General features: G+C 42.6%; 1 protein-coding gene across 1 annotated transcript in view; it reads left to right on the top strand.

Annotated features, from left to right (window-relative positions):
- The window catches only part of AUNIP (aurora kinase A and ninein interacting protein), a 41,513-nt gene that overhangs the window by 18,615 nt on the left and 4,960 nt on the right, over positions 1-17,938 (top strand).

Genomic DNA, 17,938 nt, shown 5'->3' with positions numbered 1-17,938 from the left:
AAAAGAAAGCTGGGGAAAAGGCCTTGGCTGTGGAGGGTGGGACCCAAGCAAGGATGAGGTTTGGGTGGTGGGCGGGGCCTATGCTTAGGACCCACGGGGCTGGAAAAGGCCCTGGGGGCTGTGGGGGGTGGGCTTAGGCTCAAGGAACAGAAGGGGCACAGGCGTCCCCCCCACACCTGGTCTCAGAGGGCAGGGGACCTCACCTGGGAGCCTAGCAGGCTTCCTGGGCTTGAGTGGGTGGGACAAATGGTCTCCTCTCCTCTCCTCTCCTGCTCCTCCTGCTCCTCCTGCTCCTCCTGTCCTGGAGGGCTCCTCCTGTCTTGGAGGGCCCCTCCCGCCTGCCTCTCCTGTTCTCCCCTTGGCCTTCTTCCTATGCCCCCAGGACCCATGTGGCCTGGAGAGGGCTTTGGAGGGCAGGGGACCGGCCTGGGAGCTCAGTGGGCTCCTGGGCCTGAGTGGGCAGGGCAAACGCCCTCTGCTCCTTTGTCACTCCTCCCGGAGGGCCCCTCCTGCTTACCTCTCCTGATCTCCCTGGCCTCAGGGGCGCCAATCCTGTCTGGCCTCCACTTCTCCTCCCCGATCTGTCCCCCCACATCCTACTGGTTCACTTGGGGGTTCCTCCCATCTCATTGGGTGTCAGGGTTTCCCACCAACGGCCGGCAACCACCCTAGTTGTGGGGAGACGCTAACTTGGTGTCTTCCCACACCTCCATCTTCACTCTGCCTTCTGTAGTTTATTTTATATCTAATAGTTTGTACCTCTTAAGCCCCTACCCCTGTATTACCCATCCTCGCCCGCCATTGGTAGCCACTAGTTCTCTTAGTCTGCTTCTTTTTTGTAACATTCACTAGTTTGTTGTATTTTTTAGATTCCACATATAAGTGATTTCATACAGTATTTGTCTTTCTCTGTCTGACTTGTTTCACTTAGCATAATGCCCTCCAAGTTGTTGCTGCAAATGGCAAAATTTCATTCTTTTTTATGGCTGAGCAGTATTCCACAGTATGTATGTATGTATGTATACATACATCGTACATACCATGTCTTTATCCATTCATCTGTCAATGGAACGGTGGGCTTTTTTTTTTTTTTTTTTTGCAGGAAGTTTTAAAATTACTAGTTCAGTCTCTTTATCTCTTCAGGTAGAGACTTGAAAAGATACTCAACATTTTTAGTCATTAGGGAAATGCAAATAAAAACCAGAATGAGGGCTTCCCTGGTGGCGCAGTGGTTGGGAGTGCGCCTGCCGATGCAGGGGACACGGGTTCGTGCCCTTGTCTGGGAGGATCCCACATGCCGCGGAGCAGCTGGGCCCGTGGGCCATGGCTGCTGAGCCTGCGCGTCCGGAGCCTGTGCTCCGCAACGGGAGAGGCCACAACAGTGAGAGGCCCGCATAACACACACACACACACACACACACAAAAAAAAAACAGAATGAGATACCACTTCACATGTGCTAGGTTGGCTGTAATGAAAAAGACTGATAATATCAAGTGTTGACAAGCATGTGGACAAATTGGAACTCTCATAAATTGCTGGTGCACATAAAATGGTTTAGGCAGTTTGGAAAATAGTTTGGCAATTCCTCAAAATGTTAAACATAGTTACCATATGACCCAACAGTTTCACTCCTAGGTATATACCCAGCGGACATGAAAACATATGTCCACACAGAAACTTGTACATGAATGTTCACAGCAGCATTTCTCATAATAGCTAAAGAGTAGAAACAACCCAATTGTCCATTAATTGATGAATGGATAGATAAAATGGTGTATCTATACAATGGAATATTATTTGTCAATAAAAGGGGAATGAAGTACCTATACATGCTAAAACATGGATGAACCTCCAAAACGTGCTCAGTGAAAGAAGCCAGTCACAAGAGACCAATATTGTATGATATATGAAAGGTCCAGAATTGGTAAATCCTTAAGAGACAGAAAGTAAGTCAGTGGTTTCTCGGGGCTGGGGTAGGATGAGAATGGGGAATGACTGCTAATGGATACAGGGTTTCTTTTGGGGGTAATGAAAAATATTCTAAAATTAGATTGCGGTGATGTTTACATAACTGTGAATATACTAAAAAACACTTAACTGTATACTTAAATGGGTGAATTTTATGGTAACTGAATTATATCTCAATAAAGCTGTTAAAATAGAAAGGCTTTGTGGTAGGTGGCATTTGAGGCAGACCTTAAAGCAGGGGTTAGATATTGTTGGAAAGCAGTGGAGGTGAAGTAGGTATTCTAGGGACATTATGAATAGTGGCATAGTGGCAGGAAATATAAGAGATGTTTGTGAAACAGCGGGTGAAAGTTAGAGAGTCCCCAGGACCACCCTCACTTCTGACACCCAACTCCATGTTTGCGGGTATAGGTTTTACCAAATCATGTTCGTTTGCCCAGTGCACAGCAAGCCAAACACTGAGACACCAAGGTTTGCAGCAGAGAAAATGTTTATTCAGGAGGCAGCCAAGCTAGGAGACTGGGAGAACAAATCTCATGTCCACCTCCCCGAAGATAGGGTTTAGGGATATTTATGGGATAAAGAGGCAGGGTAGTTCGAGGTGTGGGGAAAGGTGATTGGAGGTAAGAGAAGTAAGGTAATCAGTGGTCTGTGCAGGTGTAGTCAAGCTTCGTGGCTCTTCATAGGATGCATGTTCAGAAAATTGTGGCATGTTCTGAGGGTGGAGTTTTTGGCCCTCTGGCATCAAAAGGTCATCCATTGGACACTCACACAGGCCCAGTTGAATGGTCAGTGGTTTCAATTGGTCTGAACTGGGCAAGAACTAGCTCCAAGTACCTGAAAAACAACTTAAGCAACTGTTAGTGTAGTGATTCATACGTCAGAGGTGTTATCTGTAAGGAAGCTAGTGGGAATTTATGTCTATCTTTTCAACTATTTATCTATCTTAGCTACTGACTGTTAGCTATATGGGTTGTTTTTTTTTTTTTTTTTTTTTGGCGGTACGCAGGCCTCTCACTGTTGTGGCCTCTCCCATTGCGGAGCACAGGCTCTGGACGCGCAGGCCCAGCAGCCATGGCTCACGGGCCCAGCCGCTCTGCGGCATGTGGGATCCTCCCGGACCGGGGCATGAACCCGTGTCCCTGCATCGGCAGGCGGACTCTCAACCACTGCGCCACCAGGGAAACCCAGCTATATGGGTTTTTAAATGAACTAAAAGCAAGGGATTAAAAGCAGGAGAGGCAGGTTAGGTTTGGCAGGCCTAATCAGGTTAGCCCTCTGTTTCATGGGGGAGGAAAAATAATATTCCATCTGCCCTCCTAGGTTCTTGGCTGAGACACCCCTGTAATAAAAGACAAATCAATGGGAGAAAAACAAACAAGTTTAATAACATATGTCTCCTTTATACTGGGAGATACCCAGGAAAACTGAGTAACTACCGTAAATGGCCCAAGCCATCACTTTAAATAACATCTCCAACTAAAGACAAAAGATGTTGGGGGGTTGGGGAAGGCCAGTTATGGGAGGTTATTAGGAAAAGCACAGTAAACAAGGGTAAGGTTGTTATACAGATTTAAGCCTTTGCCTTCTCTGTTGATAAGAGTTTCTAGAGATGTAGAGTCATCCTTCTCTTCCAGGTACAGAGAGGAGGACACCCTTACAAATGGAGATTTCCCTTATAAATGTAAATTTCTTTTATTACAAAAGGGTAATTTCTTGGTTTTCAGAGCTTCTCCCGTGTATGCTGTTTCTTAAAAATAATCAGCCTAGGACTTCCCTGGTGGCGCAGTGGTTAAGAATCCGCCTGCCAATGCAGGGGACACGGGTTTGAGCCCTGGTCCAGGAAGACCCCACATGCTGCGGAGCAACTAAGCCTGTGGGCCACAACTGCTGAGCCTGTGTTCTAGAGCCCATGAGCCACAACTACTGAGCCCGTGAGCCACAACTAATGAAGCCTGTGCATCTAGAGCCCGTGCTCTGCAACAAGAGAAGCCACTGCAGTGAGGAGCCTGCGCACTGCAATGAAGAGTGGCCCCTGCTTGCCACAACTAGAGAAAGCCCATGCACAGCAACAAAGACCCAACGTAGCCAAAAATAAATAAATTAATTTAAAAAATAATCAGCCTAAAATAATCCTTATGCCAAACAGACATACTTCAGGGTGGCAAATTTTGCTCCCCTTCAGGGGTCCCCCAAACCATTGACAGGTTTGATAATTTACTTAGAAGGACTCACAGAACTCACTGAAAGCTGTTATACTCATGGTTACAGTTTTTTAAATTGTCATTTTTAATTGAGGTGTAGTTGATTTACAATATTATATTAGTTTCAGGTGTACAACAGTGATTCAAAATTTTTATAGATTATACTCTATTTATAGTTATTTTAAAATATTTGCTATATTCCCTGTACTGTACAATATACCCTTGTAGCATATTTTATACATAGTAGTTTGTATTTCTTAATCCTTTACCCCTATCTTGCCACTCCCTCCTTCCCTCTCCCCACTGGTAACCACTAATTTCTTCTCTTTATCTGTGAGTCTGTTTTGTCGTTGTTGTTGTTATATTCACTAGTTTGTTTTACTTTTTAGATTCCACATGTAAGTGATAGAAAACAGTATTTGCCTTTCTCTGTCTTACTTATTTCACTAAGCATAATACCCTCCAGGTCCATTCCTGTTGCAGATGGCAAAATTTCATTCTTTTTTATGGCTGAGTAGTATTCCTCTCTCTCTCTCTCTCTCTCTCTCTCTCTCTCTCTCTCTCTCTCTCTCTCTCTCTCTCTGTGTGTGTGTGTGTGTGTGTATTTTGGCTGTGCCACGTGGCTTGCGGGATCTTAGTTCCCCAACCAGGGACTGAACTTGGGGCCATGGCAGTGAAAGCGCTGAGTCATAACAACTGGACCGCCAGGGAACTACTCCACTGTATGTATATGTATATGTGTATGTGTATACATATATATATATATATATATATACACCCCACATCTTCTTTATCCATTCCTCTGTTGATGGACAGTTAGGTTGCTTCCATATCTTGGCAGTTGTAAATAATGCTACTCTGAACATTTGGGTGCATGTATGTTTTTGAATTAGAGTTTTCATCTTTTCCAGATATATGCCCAGGATTGGGATTGCTGGATCATATGGTAGCTCTAGTTTTAGTTTTCTTAAGGAGCCTTCATACTGTTTTCCATTATGGCTGCATCAATTTATATTTCCTCCAGTAGTGTACAGGGGTTTCCTTTTCTCCACATCCTTGCCAACATTTGTTATTTGTGGTCTTTTTTGTTTTTTTAATCAGTGTATTTATTCTTGGCTGCATCGGGTCCTTGTTGCTGCACGCAGGCTTTCTCTGGTTGTGGTAAGCAGGGGCTACTCTTTGTTGCAGTGCATGGGCTTCTCATCGCTGTGGCTTCTCGTTGCGGAACACGGGCTCTAGGCATGTGGGCTTCAGTAGTTGTGGCTTGTGGGCTCTAGAGCGCAGGCTCAGTAGTTGTGGTGCATGGGCTTAGTTGCTCCGCAGCATGTGGGATCTTCCCGGACCAGGGCTCGAACCCATGTCCCCTGCATTGGCAGGTGGATTCTTAACCACTGCGCCACCAGGGAAGTCCTAGATATTTTATTATTTTTGATGTGATTGTAAGTGTTTCCTTAATTTCTCTTTCTGATAGTTCATTGTTAGTGTATAGAAATGCAACAGATTTCTGTTTCTTAATTTTGTATCCTACAACTTTACCCAAATTCATTGATGAGCTCTTGTATTTTTATTTTTGGTAGCGATTTTAGAATTTTCTATGTAAAATATCATGATATCTACAAACAGTGACAGTTTTACTTCTTCCTTTCTAATTTGGATACCTTTTATTTCTTTTTCTTATCTGACTGCTGTGGCTAAGACTTCCAGTACTGTGTTGAATAAAAGTGTCTAGAGTGGGCATCCTTGTCTTGTTCGTGATCTTAGAGAAAATGCTTTCAGCTTTTCACCATTGAGTATGATGTTGGTTATGGACTTATCATATATGGCCTTTATTATGTTGAGGTATGTTTCCTCTATTCACATTTTCTGGAGAGCTTTATCATAAATGGATGTTGAATTTTGTCAGTCTTTTTATGTTTGCTTTGTGTATCCCTTAACTGCTTATTGTGCATATAGATGATTTTACTACTTTTGTCTTTTAAGTTCCCTACTACTGACTTTGTGTGGATGACTTATTACCTTTACTGTATATTTGCCTTTATCAATAAGCTTTTTCCTTTCATAATTTTCATGTTTCTAGTTATGGCCTTTTTTTTTTTTGCTTAGAGAAGTCCGTTAAACATTTTTGTAAAGCTGGTTTGGTGGTGCTTAACTCAGCTTTTGCTTGCCTTAAAACTTTTGATCTCGCCATCAAATCTGAATGAGAGCCTTGCCAGGTAGAGTATTCTTGTTTGTAGGTTTTTCCCTTTCATCACTTTAAATATATCGTGCCACTCTCTTCTGGCCTGTAGAGTTTCTGCTGAAAAGTCAGCTGACATCCTTATGGGAGTTCCCTTGTATGTAACTTGTTGCTTTCCCCTTGCTGCTTTTAATATTCTCTCTTTATCTTTAATTTTTGCCATTTTAGTTGCAGTATGTCTTGGTATGGTCCTCTTTAGGTTGATCCTGTTTGGGACTCTCTGTGCTTCCTGGATTTAGGTGTACTTTTCCTTTCCCAAGTTAAGGAAGTTTTCAGCTATTATGTCTTCAAATATGTTCTCTGCCCCTTTCTCTCTCTTCTCCTTCTGGTACCCCTGTAATGTGAATATTAGTGTGCTTGATGTTGTTCCAGAGGTCTCTTAACTCATTATTGACCAGGGGATTTTTGCAGAAACGAATGCCTGTGGCTGGCAATTTGTTATGTAAGTGAATATTGAAACATCTCCGGTCAATAACATTCAGGTAGCAAAGACTTATTAATATGTCTCTGGTCAATAATGTGTTAAACTGTCCTCATTTCTTTTTATTTTCTTTTTCTGTTCAGCTTCAGTGATTTCCACTGCTCTGTCTTCCAGCTTGCTCATCCATTCCTCTATATTACTTAGTCTACTGTTGATTCCTTCTAGTGTATTTTTAATTTCAGTTATTGTATTCTTCACCTCTATTTCGCTGTTCTTTATATTTTCTGTTTGTTAAAAACTTCTAACTTCCCATGCTGTTCATCCATTCTACTCGTGAGTTCTTTGGTCATCTTTATGATCATTGTCTTAAACTCTTTTTCGGGTAGATTGGCTATTGCCACTTCACTTAGTTCTTCTGAGATTTTATCTTGTTTCTTCATTTGGAACATATTCCTCTGTTGCCTCATTTTACCTGACTTGCTGTTTTTATTTCTTTGTATCTGGTAGGTTGGTTATATTTCCCTGCCTTGGAGAAGTGGCCTTTTGTAGGAGACATTCTGTGTGTCCCAGCAGTGCACTCCCCTCTGGTCCGAGTGCCCCTTGTGTGGGCTGTGAGGTTCCTTCTGTTGTGGCAGGCTGACTACTATGAGCTGTCTGGTAGGTGTGGCTGGCCCCCTCTCGATAAATCAAGAGATGAGTTGTTAGGGCAAGGAATAGTGACTTTATTTGGAAAGCCTTGTTAGGGCAAGGAATAGTGACTTTATTTGGAAAGCCAGCAAACTGAGAAGATGGTGGACTAGTGTCCCAAAGAACCATTTTACCCAAGTTAGAATTCAGGCTTTTTTTATACCAAAGGGGGAGGGGGTGTGGTTGATTGTTGCAAACTTCTTGATGCTGGAATCCTTTGTTCTTGCAGCTGTCCACATAGGTCAGGTCACAATGTTCCCATAAACTTCCAACTGAGACAAAGGTTATTTTCTGTTCTGCAACTTTTTTTCTCCATGTAAATGGAAAAGTGTTGTAACTTTAAAGGTCAGAGCCTTGATAATGGGCTATCCTGTATATTTCGGACTACAGGCAACATTCTTGTAGCAAAAGCAGTAGAATACAAAGGTTAAAGTAAAAGAAACATCTAATATGGAGTCAGATTTGTTCTTCCCTATTACAGTGCCCTGTTGGTGAAGCCAGATCCTGGGGCTTGTGCCCGGCCACTGGCAGACAGAACAAGGTCCTGATATTTGGCTGCAGGGCCCAGGGTCCCAGGCCTGATGCTGGCTTGCTGGTGGATGAGTTGGGTCCTGTCATAGCAGGCAGCAGGGCCGTGGTTGTCTTGGGGCTCATGTCCTCCTGCTGGTGGGTAAGGCTGGTCTGGAGGCTAGAACAGGTTTGCTGGTGAGGGGGCTGGAGCCCAATGGGTTTTGGGGCTGGTGTCTGCCCACTGATGGGTGGAGTTGGGTCCCAGCTTCTCTGGCTGCAGAACCCTAGGGGTCCTGGGTCAAGTGCCTGTGTACTGGTGTTTGGGGCTGGGTCCTGGCCCCTTTGGTGGGGAGGGCCGTGTTCAGGGATGATTGTAGGCTTAGCAGGGGGTCTTAAGGCAGCCTGTCTGCTGGTGGGTGGGGCTGTGTCCCCACCCAGTTAGTTACTTGGCCTGAGGCATCCCAGTACTGGTGCCTATAGGCTGGTGGGCAGGGGTGGGGCTGGGTGTTGAAGCTAATAATAAGCTAGAGGGGGGATTCCAAAATAGGCTTGCCAGCCCCAGTGTCTGTATCCCCAGGGTGATCTCTAGTTGCCTCCTGCCTCTCCAGGAGACTTTCCAAGATCAGCAGGTACGTCTGACCCAGGCTTCTTTCAAATTACTGCTTCTGCCCTGAGTCCCAGTGTGTGCACCCTTTGAGAGTGGAGTCTCTTCATGGTTACAGTTTATTACAACAAAGAGATACAGATTAAAGATTAAAGGGGCAGATTCTAGGTGAGTTTCAAGCACATAGGACAGAGTCTAGGAGGATTGCAAGCATGACATTTCCACTGTCCTTCCAGTGGCATATTGGACAGCACTCATTACTCCCAGTGTCCTCTACCAGTGACAGTACACACAGAGTACAGCCAGTCATGGAAGCTCACTGAGCCTTGGAGCTTTTACTGGGGCTTAGTCTTGTAGATGTGGTTGATAACTTGTGCGCCTGACCTTAGTTTCTACTCCCTGTTCAGGTCAAGCTGATACTGTTTGGCCCAGAGCTCCTGCCATAGATCACATTGTTAGTACGGACTATCTGGTGTGGCCCAAGGCCTCAGGGTAAACAAAGACACTCCTGTCAGGACATTAGAGATTGCTTCCTATTAGCTGAGGGCAAAGGCCAGACCTCTCTTTGGGTAAGATACTTTCCTACATGGGAGTAATTCAGTTTGGCTAATGTGTAGGGTATACGTAGAGGAGTTGAAGGTGAGATTAGGAGAGTAAACTCTTGCCATGTTGTTGGAAATTCATGGAAGGTGTTTGACATAATGGGAGGTGTCTCTAAGAAGATAAACCCAACAGTGGTTATAGGAAAGTCAACAGTGGTTATAGGAAAGTAAGTGGTACAGTGAAATGTAGGCTGGAGGAATATATTGCAGAAGTTAAGGCAAGAAATAACTGGGCCCAATCCAGGATAGTAGAAGTTGAAGTTTTTTGTTTTGTTTTGTTTTTTTGGATTATTGATCTCTAAAAGTGAGTGTTATTGAACCAGGTTTGTTTGCCTGATGTGCAGCAAGCCGAATATTGAGATGCTGAGGTTTGCAGTAGAGAAAGGGTTTATTTACAAGGTAGCCAATCAAGGAGATGAGAGAACAAATCTCATATCTGCCTCCCTGAAGGCGAGGGGCTTGGGATATTTATGAGATAAAGAGGCAGGGTAGGGGCTCCCCTGGTGGCGCAGTGGTTGGGAGTCCGCCTGCTGATGCAGGGGACGCGGGTTCGTGCCCCAGTCCGGGAAGATCCCACATGCCGCGGAGCGGCTGGGCCCGTGAGCCATGGCCACGGAGCCTGTGCTCCGCAGCGGGAGAGGCCACAACAGTGAGAGGCCCGCGTACCGCAAAAAAAAAAAAAAAAAAAAAAAAATGAGGCAGGGTAGTCTGAGGTGTTGGGGATGTTGCAGGAGAATGGGGTGTGAGAGAGTGGTCATGTCCCAGGTCTTGGATGAATTCCTGGGATATGCCACCAAGTGAGGGTCCTTGGCTTCACGAAGGAAAGAATTCAAGAGCGACCCATAGTAGTGTGAAAGCATTTTATTTAGAGAGATACACATTGCATAGGCAGAATGCGGTCATTCTCAGAAGGCAAGAAGCGGCCCCAAGGTGTGGTGGGGCTCGTTAGCTTTTATGGGCTGGGTAATTTCATAGGCTAATAAGTGGGAGGATTTTTCCAACTATTTTGGGGAAGGGGCAGGGATTTCCAGGAATTGGGCCACCCCCACTTCTGGCCTATTATGGTCAGCCTCAGAACTGTCATGGCACCTGTGGGTGTGTCACAGCATGCTCATGTATTACAGTGAGCACATAATGAGGCTCAAGGTCTACTGGAAGTCAAATCTTCCGCCATTCTGGGCCTAGTAGGTTCTAACCAGTTTTTGACATATCCTCAACATCTGTGCCGTTCTTTTAAAGGTTGTGCCCTGCCCCATTCCCTCCTGTCTCAGGGAAAGATGATTGGAGGCAAGAAAAAGGTGGAGTAATGGGTGTTCTGTGCAGGCATATCTGAGTTACATGCTTCTGTCATGGGACGCATGTTCAGAAAATGGCAGTGTTAGCATGATCTGAGGGTGGAATTTTTGGCCCTCTGACATCAAAAAGTCATCTATCTGACACTCGAGCAGGCCTAGTTGAATGGTTGGTGGTCTCGACTGGTTTAAATTGAGCAAGACTAGCTCCATGCTCCTGAATTACAACTTAAGCAACCATTAGTATAGTGACCCATATGTCAGAGGTGTTATCTATAGGAAGTGGTTAAAGGAGTCTTGTGTTATTTTGTCTAAGCTACTTGAAGCTTAGAGGGTATGCAGTTTGCAAGAATAGTTAAAGCAAGCTTGGTCAGTAAAGGCAGGTTACATGATATTATTTATTAAGCAAGTTATAGTTTAAGAGAGCTAACTGATGACTACCCTTTGTTTCTTAAGTATATATCTAAAATATAGCTATGCTCAAGAAGGACCTAAATGTGGGCTTTGGTGAGGGGAGAGGGGTGTTGCTTAAATGTTTTTTTTTAAATTAAATTTATTTATTTTATTTCTATTTATCTTTGGCTGCGTTGGGTCTTTGTTACTGCATGTGGGCTTTCTCTAGTTGTGGCGAGTGGGGGCTACTCTTCATTGCAGTGCGTGGGCTTCTAATTGCATTGGCTTCTCTTGTTGCGGAGCATGGGCTCTAGGCACGTGGGCTTCAGTAGTTGTGGCGCATGGGCTTAGTTGCTCCGTGGCATGTGGGATCTTCCCGGACCAGGGCTCGAACCTGCGTCCCCTGCGTTGGCAGGCGGATTCTTAAACACTGTGCCACCAGGGAAGCCCTTAAATATGTTTTTTAAGCTGTGACTTTGGTCCAGTTATCTGCAGCCCTCAGTGTCTCTCACCTTTTAAAGGACCTTTGCATCTTCCCTTCGGTTCTGTTTACATTTAGGAGCCAGAAATTGGTACCTGAGTAAGTAGAGGAGGATTATAGAGAAAAAAGTTTTTAACTTGAAATAGTGATTGGAAATTGGGAGAAACAGTATAGGCTGATTTGTGTGTGTGTGTGTATTGTAGAGGCGGAAAAAATTTCCCTTGTTCCCTTCTGGGTTCTTTGGCTTGTCTAATAATTAAATTGATATAAGACAGATTAACAAAAGAAAAATCAAACAAAAGTTTAATAACGTATATCTCCTGCATAGATGAGAGAGACGCAGGAAAACCTAACTCTCAGAAATGGCTAAAGCTATCACCTTAAATACCATTTTCAGCTAAAGACAAAAGAAGATGTTGGGGGTGGAGAGTCAGTTATGAGAGGTTACCAGGAAAAGCACAGTAAACAAGGGTAAGGTTGTTATGCAGATGTAAGTTGTTGCCTTCTCCATTGATGAGAATTTCAAGAGATTTAGAGTCATCCTCTTCCTGGTACAGAGAGGAAGACAGCCTTACAAATGGAGATTTCCCTTAATTAATAAAAATGCCTCTTACAAAAGGGTAACTTATACTCAGAGCTTTTCCTATGTCTGCTTTTTCTTAAAAATAATCAGCCTAAAATAATCCTTATGCCAAGGAGGCATATTTTGGGGTGACAAATTCTGCTTTCCTTCAGTATATCTATATACATATCTATATCTGCATCTATATCTATATCATCTGTGTTACACACACACACACACACACACACACACAATGCTTCTATTCACAAAGTTGACATCGAGGTGGATTTGCAGAGTTGTCCCAGAATGCGGATTCCCCCTCCATTGTGTTTCAGTTGAGGCACCTACTTTCCCATTTAAGTGAGCACAGTGCTCTTCTTTCTTTCATGGGACTGTCATCTCTACTACTGAGAGGGTCACATGTGGCCATTCCTATTTTGGAGGTAGTTAAAGCAGGATGTTTAAACAGATCTTCAATAAATAGTCTTTATTAGGGCAAAACTGATGGTAAATGTACTAAACATTGTACTACAGTGAACTCTGACATGCATGACATCCTTTAAGTGAGAAAAATCTCATTAGCAAGAAGCACCTTTGTATGAGACTTAGTGTTGCTCATGGGTGTAGACATATCAGGTCTCTAGTTTAGGAGTTGTGAAACTTAGAAGAAATTGCTTTTCTCTTATCATTGCTGAATTTTCATTAGGTCTAGGTGAAAAACCAGTGCCAGGTCATTCTAGAGAAGATTCTTGCAATAATTTTCTAGTGTTAGATTACTTTGGGAGGAAAATCTTCACAGTTTTCAATGGGTGTATGCTGCTGTGTTCTAGACCTTATGTGTGTGAAAGGAAAATCAAAATGGAGTTGGTATTGCTAAGAGAACTCTCTAAAATGGAGCTGGGAGGCCATTAAGGAAGTGTGACTTATGCACATCTCAGCCTGGATGGAATCTGACCTTTTGACCACTTATTGTCGTAATGAAGACATCCAGAACATCTGCCAGAAACACAAGATACTTAGCGGATCCTTACCCTAAAATAATTTGTGATTCCTTAAGGACAAATATTTCCTGACTCACGTCAGAGTCAACCACAGTTCTCGCCAGGCAACTTTGAACAACCTCATGGCTTTTTGTCTTTATAAGCCCCTCTTTCTCTTCTCTGGAACACTCTAGGTTTTACCAGAATCTGTGTCTCCCAAATTGCAATTCTTAAGATCCCCCCCCAAAAAAACTTTTCTTACTTGCAGCCTTCTGCATTGTTTTTTGGTCTATATGTGTGACATCAACTACAGTGACAGGAGCTCATCTTAACCTTGATCACAGTATTAGAAATGCTTTAGTTTTTTTCTGACAGCTTTGTTGATGTTGAAAATGTAATGAGTAGGTATATAATAAACAGAAACTGGAATGTATCCTTCTGGTATGTCCACTTTCTTCCTAAAATATTTGTTGAATTGAGTACCTAGTGTGTATTAAGCTGGTTGTGTGGAGGATAGGAAAAAAGTATGTGAATCAAATGTTGATCCCAGGATTTTGTGGTGTAAGTCTTGAAATACCAAGTGATAAATGTCAAGTTCAGAAGAGGAAGAGGACACATGTAGCTGTGAGAATTAGGAATACTTGGCTCTTAAGTTGAAGAATAGGTAACATTTCAGAGTTGGGTGTGAAAAAGGCCCTTCTATGTGAGGCACAGAAGTGAGGAAGGTGAAGTCCATAATAGGCACTGGTATCTAGTTGAGTATTGTGTTAGAGTGTGCATAAAGGGTTTTTGGTAATGGAGAAAAAGGAAGCTGAAATTGTATCAGTGTGTGCAGTCTAAGAGTCTACATTTTATGCTATAGGTTCTTGCCAGAACAAGATGGTATGATCACAGTTGTGCTTTAAGGTTTATCTAGATGTTGGGTATGGGACTGATTGAAACAGGTAGTAAATGGGGGCCTGACCAGTCAAGAGACCGTTATTCTAATAGTCTAGGACTATGCAGAGTTTATGAAATTCTGAACTAGGGTAGTGTATTATTTGTTTTGAGGGTTTGGAAAGTTTGAAGCAAGTTTTGAATTAATACTTTGTTACTAATTCAACAGAGGTGATTTTTATTGTTGGCGATGATGAGAATTCGGACAGCTTTCCTTGGTCAGACTCCTTAAACAATCCTCCTTAGGGCATTCTTATTAGGTGGCATCATCCTTTCAGCCTGACTTGAATGAGGCATGATAGTGACTAATGGGAAAAGGTTTTCATTCAGAATGTCATCAAATTAGTGCTGTGAGAGACTAAAGAGGAAGCGGGGGCTTGATGATGTTGCTTTCTGTGATTCTAGAAGTGGGAAAAGATGAGTATGGGCCCTGGGAAGCATAAAGAGGTAGCATGGCAAAAAGAACTAATTACACACATTCGTGTATTTCAAAGCTGTCACTTTGTATGGAAAGTGATACTTCATACACAGATTCAAGACCAGAGTAACCATTATGAAAAAAAGGAAGTTGGATCAAATTATATACCAGGCTTGAAACCATATGAATCAAAAAAAATGGAATTGGTTTAAAAGTAGAGCTTTAAGACAAACTTGCAGATAAATTATCAGAAGAGATAAGGATAGAATGGGGGCTAAACAGAATTTAAATGCTATGGGGGCATGAAAACATTTTCTAATAGAGAGGTGATGTATATGATCCCAGATTTGCTTTGCTACTAGAGTTGTGAGTATAAGAAAGGATCACTTTTGGGGTAATCCTTGCCCCCCCCTCCAAAGCATCATTCTCTGTAGGAACACGTCATAGGGGATCCTTGTAATATAGCAAGAGTAGCAGGAGCTCCATAGTTGTAGGAAGTCAGTTTTTCCTTCTACCACTATGAAAGAAGAAAACGATTGGGCCATGAATGTCATATACCAAAGGATTAGAGATTCTTTAGTTTTGGAGGGAATGTGTCTCTTGAAGTTAGGTTCTTCAGGGCATTCTTGTAGGGTAAAAGTTGTCAATATGTAGGCTGTGGCTTACCATGGGGTTTGGTCCTGTAGGAACCCGATGCCTATTAGATAGGCCTTCTTATACTATGTACATACAGGGGCTGCCTTTATTTTGAGGTAGGGATAATCAGCTGAAGGACTTTGTACCTGGGCCCTCCTCAGTTCCAGATTACCTCCTCTCACTCAGAGTCTTAACATTCTACTGAGATAAATGTAAATACTTGAAGCCATGGATTTTCTAAGAGGTCTTTATCTGGGGCAGTATTACTCCTGACATCACTCTGACCCAAGGATGGAGTCTAATCCTGCTAAGTATGGCCAATTTGGTAAAAAGCTTATTCCCAGATGTTTTGCTAATTGAGGTCTTAACTGTTTTCTGATATCGTTTTCTGTAAGTTGTCATTATAGGATTTAGCATACATGTAGTAATTTAAATAACTATTACTAGTTTGTCTGTTTTCCCCCTTAAGCTGTAAGCTTTATCAGGGCAGAAACACTTGTTTTGTTCATCACTGTTTCCTAGTACCTAGCCTGTAGGTGCTCAGATGCTTGTTGGCATACTAACTCACATTATTTCACATATCTAGGATGTCTCCCATACAATTTAGAGAGCCGTGTGCCCGCTTGGGTTTCCTCATAACATGGGGGCCTGGTTCCAAGAGTGAGCATCTCAAGAAAGTAAGGCAGAGAAGTGCATGGCATTTTTATGACCCAGTCTTGAAAATCATGTAGTGTTGCTTCTATCATACTTTATTGGTCAGGCAGTCACAAAGTTCTTCACCAGTTCAAGGTAAGGGAATATGACTCTCACCACTTGATGGGAAGAGTAGTAAGGTCAAATTATAAGAAAAGCATGTGACATGGGAGATCTTGTATTGGTCTTTGAATTGCCTTTGGTCTTTGATTGTCTTTGAAAAAGACAATCCCTTTGGTCTTTGATTGTCTTTGAAAAAGACAATCACAGTTGTTTGTAGTTTTCATCAAATTTGGAAAAGTTTGGGCCATTATTTCTTTAAGTATATTTTCTGTCCACTTTAACCTTGTTTTTTGCAGTTCTCATTATATGTATGCTTGATACCCCACAGACCATTAAGAATTTGTTTATTTTCATTTTGTTTCTCTCTCTGCTTCATTTTGGATAGTTTGTGTTGCTGTGACTTCAGGTCCACTGTTACTTTTTTCCTGTAGTCTCTTAATCTGTTGTTAAGCCCATCTAGTGAATTTTTTGTATGTTCTTTTTCTCAGTATTTTCATGTTTTCCTTTAAATCCTTGAGCACATTTATTGTAAAGTTTGTCTGCTAATTCTGTCATCCCTGATATTTCTGACTCTGTTTCCATTTAACCGATCCCCCACGCCACCCCCCACCCCCCATTATGGATTGTTTTCCTGCTGTTTCACATATCTAGCAATTTTTTGTTGTGTGCTACGTTGCTGGGTATCTGGATTTTACTGTCTTTAAAGAATGCTGAAATTTGTTTTGGCAGGTAGTTACTTGCTAATCAAGCTTGCTTTTAAGCTTTGTTAGGACAGGTTTGGAAGTTTTTGCTCTGCAGCTAGTTTAGCTCTACTGCTAAGGGGTGATCCTTCTGCTAATTCTGTTGAATGCCACTGGTATTAAAAAGGTCTTTCCACTTTGGCTAGTGGGAACTCTCCCAGCCCTGTGTGAGCTCTGGGAATTGTTCATCTTGCAGTTCCTAGTTCCTTTGTCTGGCCTCACGGGGTTTCGCCTAACACACTTGTAGGTTAGTATTCAGTAATGGACTGAAGGGATCTCTATGTAGATTTCTGGATGTATTTCTCTGCACTGCAAATCCCAGCCACCTCATCTTCCCCAAATTCCAATCTCAGTCTACTCAATTTATCAAGACTGCAGTGCTTTGCCTGAGTACTCTCTCTATACCTTGCATTCTGACAAGTGCTTCCAAGCAGAAAGCTAGGGTGTCCCAGGGTTCACCTCATTTGTTTTCCTGCTCTTGGGATCACAGTTCTGCACTGCCTGTTATCCATTGTCTAAAATCAGTTGTTTCATGTATCTTATCCAGTTTTCTAGTTTTGTATGGTGGAAGAGAATGTTCCATACCAGTACTACAAGTCAAAGTATGAATTTTACATCCAGAATTTCTTCCATCTTTTAACCACTTAAAGTACATTTTAGTTTCCAAATGTAAAAATGAAATGAAGTCAACTTTGGGCTAGAATTAATAATTGGCGTTCAAGTTTCAGGGCTACTTCCAACTTGGTACATGGATATTGGCAAATCTCATTTCTTCTGTGGCTTTCACAGCCAAATTGAATTGAATATAATCCTATTCTCCCTACTTCTCAAGCATTCCATAACAAGCAAATGGAAACAAAACCAAATTACATTAAATAAGGATGAGGTATAAAAGTTGACACATCCCAAACCTCTCTGGCTCATCTTCCAGTTCATACTCAAAGTATAAAGGGCGGGGAGATGAAAATGTAGTAAGACTGTTGCTGTTTCATTGCTCCTCCTCTGAATAATAGCCAACTATTATTAAATGCTGTATGTGTGCTAAAACTTTGTAAGCCTTTTATGTGAATTAACTCACCAAATCCTTGTAACTGCCCTATGGGCTTGGTACTATTATTGTCCCCATTTCACACATGAGAATGAGACAGAGATCAGACAACTTCTAGAGGGTCATGTAGCTGGTAATTGGCAGTGGCAGAATTGGTACTGGTTTGAATAGAAGGTGTGTGACTCAGGAGCCATGCTGTTAACCACTGTGTGACTATTTGAAAATTATTAAAAATGTATCAACTGCTACTCATGTAGAATCATTTATTATCTATTATTTAAAAAAATAGTTATTTACTTATTTATGTATTTGGCTGTACCGGGTCTTAGTTGCACACGGGATCTTCGTTGCCGTGTGCACAATCTTCAGTTGCGGCACGCGGGATCTTTTTTTTAGTTGTGGCATGCAGGATCTAGTTCCCTGACTAGGGATCGAACCTGGGCTCCCTGCGTTGGGTGCACAG

The sequence above is a fragment of the Mesoplodon densirostris genome, chromosome 2 (assembly GCF_025265405.1).
Source record: "Mesoplodon densirostris isolate mMesDen1 chromosome 2, mMesDen1 primary haplotype, whole genome shotgun sequence".
Lineage (NCBI taxonomy): Eukaryota > Metazoa > Chordata > Mammalia > Artiodactyla > Ziphiidae > Mesoplodon > Mesoplodon densirostris.
The sequence above is the reverse complement of the archived record's forward strand: the minus strand, read 5'-3'. Positions and strand labels throughout refer to the sequence as shown.